General features: G+C 45.7%; 1 pseudogene; it reads left to right on the plus strand.

The window, feature by feature from the left end:
* Positions 1-6063: 6063 nt before the first annotated feature.
* LOC130099674 (5S ribosomal RNA) lies at positions 6064-6180 on the plus strand (annotated as a pseudogene).
* Positions 6181-6601: the final 421 nt, after the last annotated feature.

The raw sequence follows: 6601 nt of genomic DNA on the forward strand, positions 1-6601 counted from the left end.
TGCTTTCACATGAAACACAATCAAGGTTTAGGCCTGAGCGCTCATAACCAAAAAAAAACCCGAACATACTCCAATTCTCAACCACACATTGCATGCCTCGTGACAGCTCTTATTGTGTAGTGCTCCTTCAAACAAGGCCGAGGTAAACTGTCCCGGCACCGTCACAAAGTCACTGGAGCCAGTCAGTCCAGACATTTTGCTAGTGCCACCTGTTGCCACGTTGCTCTGTAACACACACCTGTTCTGCAGGTAACACACACTTGAAGCAGATACCTGAGAGGCAGGGCAGCAGACCCATATGGCCACAGGGTGGTGGGCAAGTCTAAGGCTCCCATCGCACAAACACTTGAGAGCTATTGTGAGTACAGTAGAGGAGAGATTTAAGGGGGATTATGGTGTTGCCTCTAGCTGCAAGGCTAAACTTTGACTGCCTCAGTAACTGATACTAACTGATCCACCTTTCATCTCACTGAGTCACTGATAGCACATCAACTCCTGTTATATAACAGCACAGTCCTTTGTGTGCAAATGAAGATCTTGTTATCTCAACAGCCCATACATTTTTACACGCACCTTCAGTGTTCCATTTCAGTCAGACTATAACAATTAGTTGTAATTTTTAAATGCTTTAGCCCAATTGAAATCGTACCAGTCTGTTTTATATGAAGTCAAACTAACAAAGTGATTGTTTACATTTTAATCAGACTACAGTTGGCTACTGCGTGTGCACTTGCTCCATAAACTCCAAAAATAAATAATTTTTATAAACAAATAAATGTTTTTAAAATGTCTATCCCTAGAAAAAATTCAAATAAATTGTTCTTTAAAACTTTCAATACATCAAATAATCCTGGAAAAAATGTATACCAGTTTCCACAAAAATATTAAGCAGCACAACTGTCAGCATTGATAATAATAAGAAATATTTATTGAGCACAAAGCAGCATATTAGAATGATTTCTGAATGATTATGTGACACAGAAGACTGGAGTAATGACTGCTGAAAATTCAGCTTTGCCATCACAGGAATAAATCACATTTTAATATTTTAAATTGTAATAATATTTCAAAATATTATAGTTACCTGTATTTTTGATCAAATAATTGCAGCTTTTATGAGCATAACAATTATTATTATTATTATTATTATTATTATTACAAATATATTTATATACTGATTTAAATGTATTTCATTGCACTCAACCTTACATACATGGAGAAAGAGAGAGAGAGGGAAAGAAGCTCCTGTGTAGAAGGATTTCTGTGGTGGAGGAAAGTGGAACCAAGCCTCTTAAAACATGAAAACATTCCGCCTCAAACCACCATGACTTAAGCGATTAGGCTGCATCCATAGCAAAACACTCCTATTTCCCGAAGATATTTGGGGCGTTTAATTCTTAAACAATATTGCTTGGTGTGCGGTGTCTTTCCCTTTTTTGCAAGTGCTTTTTATTGCTATTCTCATTCTAGTCACTTGAGTAAAGCAAATGAGTGGTGTAGTGAGGTCCCGACTGAATAGATTTACAATAGCCTCCATTTAATTATTTCCACAGCCATTTCTGTTATGTCAACACACATTAAAGGCAGGAAATAGGGAGAAGGAGGGCAGTAACATGGATGCTACTCCTTGCGAGTGTGGCACGCATGTGCGGCGGTGGCAGATAGTGACATAGGATGGTATGCATATTTCATACACTGCATGCATTTTTTAATGGGTGGATTCTATGAGTGCTGTGGCTTTGTACGGTGTCTGTCACCATGGCTTTGGGTGTGAACGAAACTCTGCTGTGTACAATTTCACTGCAATATATGCTAGGAAAGTGTTTGTATTCTGTCCCACACTGTAGTGGCTAGTCAGGCGAATAAGCGATAACGAGGTCGCCAATTGAAAAATTTTCCTTTTGGTTTCTTTTCAGTCCGTGGTGAACACATACTGTACATGGAAAGCCACCATTTGACAGACAGTCAGTCTGTTGTAAATGATATTTTGGAGGATTAGGCCAATGGCAGCAGCTTAATACCTGGGAATCTTTTCCCATGGTGCCGCCTAAATGCTAATATTGTTGATTGATTGGTACCGCACACACAATTTACAAACACAGACACTATTTTAAAATATAATATATGATGTGTAATTTAGCTTGGTATCGGCATCATTGTAGGCCTGTCCTCTCTTCTGATTACGGGTGGCAATTTCCTGTGGTAGTGTTCCCAGACTGCGGTTAGATGTCTTATTATACTGTTCTCTAACTTTTTTTTTTATATATATGCTTTCACTAAACGACATGAGAACCAGCAGCAATCAAACATGCAAACGATCAGCAGACAGATAGTGTTTGGGTTAATGTAGGGTTTGACAGAGCTGCAGTGTTTCCAGCACAAGCCTGGAAAAAACCACATTCGCTGTAATGATTGGCAGCGTCCTTAAGCTGGAATTTAACAGTGGGAGGGGGAAGCCGTGGGCACCAGCCGGGTATTTAGTGTTGTCGTACAATTGCCCAAATTTGAAAGGTTACACTCCTCCTCTCGTACCACAGACAACGTCTCCAGAGCGGCCCAGACTGTATCAGTCTGCTTTAATTGCCTGGTTTGTGTTGGAGCTGGTAATGGCAGAGTCCTACTGTGGTGTGAGGTGTCTCTACCTCTACAATGTTATGTCGACTGACAAATGGGATCTCACTTGGGAGCTCCAGTCACCTCTACGTTTTAGAAAAACAACCAATGGAATTGGCAAGTGGAATTTGCATGCCGGGCCATTCCCCCTAACATATGGGTATATAAGATGGCGGCACGCATCCACTCATTCAGATTTTTGCTGAGGCGGCGTTTGTAGATGGTTCATGCCCTCACTGCGATGAATGGTTCGTGGGTGCGGCGAGTGGTTCCGCCCCAGTGCCTTTCCTCCCGGAAGTGCATGATGAGGTTCAGAAGTCATGGAAGGTACCTTTAACTACCCCAAGCCGCTTCGCAGTCTCCTCCACTCTCACTACCCTCGATGGTGGGGCCGCCAAGGGTTATTTGGAGATTCCCCAGGTGGAGCGTGCAATTGCAGTGCACTTGTGCCCGCAAAGTGCCCCCATGGCGGAACCTTCCGTGTCTCCCGTCCAAGGCCTGTGAGATGATGGCAGCCCTAGCGGCTAAGGCTTACAGCGCTGCTGAACAGGACGCCTCCACCTTGCTTGCAATGTCCATACTGCAAGTATACCAGGCCAAAGCACTCAAAGAAATGCATGAGGGTAGTTCTGAGCCGGGGTTTATGCAGGAACTGCACACCGTGACTGACCTCACCCTCCGGGTGACGAAAGTCTCTGCTTGGGCCCTCGGCCAGACGATGTCCACTCTGGTGATCCAGAGATGATGTTCTCTGGCTGAACCTTGCTGAGATGTCGGATGCAGACAAAGTACGCTTTTCTTGACACCATCATTCAAAGTGGGCTCTTTGGCAACACTGTTGAGGACTTTGTCCAGCAGTTCTCAGACACAACACCCCTGCCACTAAGCTGCCGCAGGCTGACCCTCAGTCTGCTCGTTGCTGAGGCATCCCCCTGTGCAGATCTTGGTTCTGCGAGTTTTAAGCCAGGCCCTTCAAAAGCTCCAGTTAAAAATTCTAACGCAGAAACGCATTCTCACGTGCGTTGGTTCCCAAGATTGGTTTGCAGCAACAAGGTTATCAGTACAAGGTCCTCCCCTTTGGGTTTTCCTGGTCTCCCCATGTCTTTACCGAAGTCGCGGAGGCTGCCTTTGCCCCGATAAGCGAAGTGGGCATCCTCATTCTCAACTATATTCGACGGCTGGCTCATTCTAGCTCACTCTCGAGATCTGGTGTGCTAACACAGGGACCTGGTGCTCAGGAACCTCAGCCATCTCGGGCTTCGGGTCAGCTGGGAAAAGAGCAAATTCTCCCGTGTGCAGAGCATCTCTTTTCTTGGCATGGAGTTGAACTCTGTCAGTATGACGGCGCGTCTCACCAGTGAGCGTGCTCAGTCAGTGCTGAACTGCCTGAATACATGCTGCGGTCACACTGCTCGGATTGATGCGATGATTACAGTACTGGCTACTCAGCTGATTCCTGAGATGGGCATGGCGCCGTGGCACACTCCATGTGGTCACCACAGTGATCTGTCACCGAACTTTCAGCCCTTGGTCAGACCTTGCCTAAGAACCGTGTGGCCTTAGAACAAGTGTTCAGGCAGGTTGTTGTGACAACAAATGCCTCCAGAACAGTTTGGGCGCTGTATGCAATGGTGCACGCAGCTTCGGGCACCATATGGCACCCTCGTCTGGACCTCCGGAACCTCCACGTGTGGCTTCTGAACGGGACATGGAGGACTTAAGTGGCCTACCACTGGTGGTGGTAGACACTATCACTCAAGCTAGAGCTCCCTCTACAAGGTGAGCTTATGCTTTAAAATGGATTCTGTTCGATGATGCTTGATCGGTTCTGTGGTTTCCTTCCAGCAAGAAGGGCTGTCCCACTCCACCTTGAAGGTGAAGGTGAAGGTATGTTGCTGCCATTGCAGCACATCACGTTGTTGCTGATGGTAAGTCACAAGGAAAGCACAACCTGGACATCAGGTTCTTGAAAGGCTCCAGGAGGTTAAATCCTCCCAGGCTCATCCGCTCCTGGGATCACTGTATGGTCCTTTCTGGTCTACAGAGAGTTCCCTTTGAGCTGCTTCAGTCAGTTAAGCTTAAGATCCTGTCTCTAAAGACAGCGCTTCTGACTGTGCTTACTTCCATCAAGAGGGTGGGGGAACTTTGCTGGGTCAGCAAATTGTGCCTTGAGTTTAGGACGGCCTCTTCTCACGTTATCCTGAGACCCCGACCCGGATACATGCCCAAAGTTCCCACCACTCCCTTCCGGGACCAGGTGGTGAACTTGCAAGTGCTGCCCCTGGAGGAGCCCTGGCATTTCTGTGTCCTGTTCAGGTCCTGCGTGTTTACATGGACCACACACAGAGCTTCAGAAGCTCTGAGCAGTTCTTTGGATGTCAGCAGAAGTCTCTAAGCAGAGTTTGGCCCACTGTGTAGTGGATGCCACTGCCTAGGCGAACCAATCCCAAGGCAAGACGTGCCCCCTCGGAGTAAGGGCTCACTCAATTCTGAGTGTTACCTCTTGGGTATTGGCGCACGGTGCCTCTTTGGCAAATATCTGCAGAGCTGCGGACTGAGCGACACCTAATATATTTACGAGATTCTACAATCTCCGGGTGGAGACGTTTTCTTCGGGGCCCTCGTCTCGGCTACTCAGCATAAACCTGAATGCAAATTCCACTCGTTAATTCCATTCACCATTTTTCTAAAACTTAGAGGTGATTAGGTCCGACAAGTGATACCCCATTTATAAGTCGACATAACGTCTCTGTTCCCTCCATGAGGAAATGAGGGTTACATCAGTGACTAAGATGTTTTCTGCCTTTGAAAAGTTTACACAAAAACATTGGGACAGTGGAATTCACTCAAACTTTGACCCGCCCTGCAGACATAAATCATTCTGCTTAATGTTAGGACTGGTGGAACTTGAGATTGTTGACAAGTCAAAACACGTGTGTGTGTGTGTGTGTGTGTGTGTGTGTGTGTGTGTGTGTGTGTGTGTGTGTGTGTGTGTGTGTGTGTGTGTGTGTGTGTGTGTGTGTGCGTGCGCATGAAAGAGAGATTGTTTCCTTGTTAAAATCGTAAAGAAAACTGATGTTTCTGTCATTATTAGGACTGGGTAAAAATTGATTCTCAGTTTAATTCAGAGATGTAGTCCGGTTCATGAACAAATGACTCTCAAGCTTAGAAGTTACCTTAATGGTACCTCAAGCTTAATGGTTGTGTTTATGATCTACTTAGATTTACATTACTTTTGAAAGACAAATAGCTGAATGGTTAATGAATACATTTAAAGTTATCTTTTAATTTATCTTACTGTATATGTGAACAAAACAGACTTTATAACTGCACTACACCCAAATGAACAAATGTTATTACGTAGCATATTTTCACTGTTTTGATATCACCAACAGGACCCCATAAGAGCTTATTTACATGTGCAGGAATAATGAAAATTAATCCATGTATGCCTGCAGCCATATCACCCTGTAGCCCAAGACTGGTTGCCCACTGAAGCTAAGCAGGGTTGAGCCTGGTTAGTACCTGGATGGGAGACCTCCTGGGAAAACCAGGTTGCTGCTGGAAGAGGTGTTAAGTGAGGCCAGCAGGGGGTGCTCACCCTATGGTCTGTGTGGGTCTTAACGCCCCAGTATAGTGACCGGGACACTATACTGTCAAAGAGCACCGTCCTTCGGATGAGACGTTAAACCAAGGTCCTGACTCTCTGTGGTCACAAAAAATCCCAGGATGTCTTTCGAAAGAGTAGGGGTTTAACCCCGGCATCCTGGCCAAATTTGCCCAGTGGCCTCTGTCCATCATGGCCTCCTAATCATCCCTATATATATACACTAATTGGCTTCACCACTCTGTCTCTCCTCCACCAATAAGCTGGTGTGTGGTGGACGTTCTGGCACAATATGGCTGCCGTCGCATCATCCAGGTGGATGCTGCACATTGGTGGTGGTTGAGGAGATTCCCCCTTCTATGTAAAGCGCTTTGAGTGCCA

Source organism: Rhinichthys klamathensis, unplaced genomic scaffold (assembly GCF_029890125.1).
Source record: "Rhinichthys klamathensis goyatoka isolate OS25496 unplaced genomic scaffold, OSU_Roscu_1.1 h1tg000232l_1, whole genome shotgun sequence".
Taxonomy (NCBI): Eukaryota; Metazoa; Chordata; class Actinopteri; order Cypriniformes; family Leuciscidae; genus Rhinichthys; species Rhinichthys klamathensis.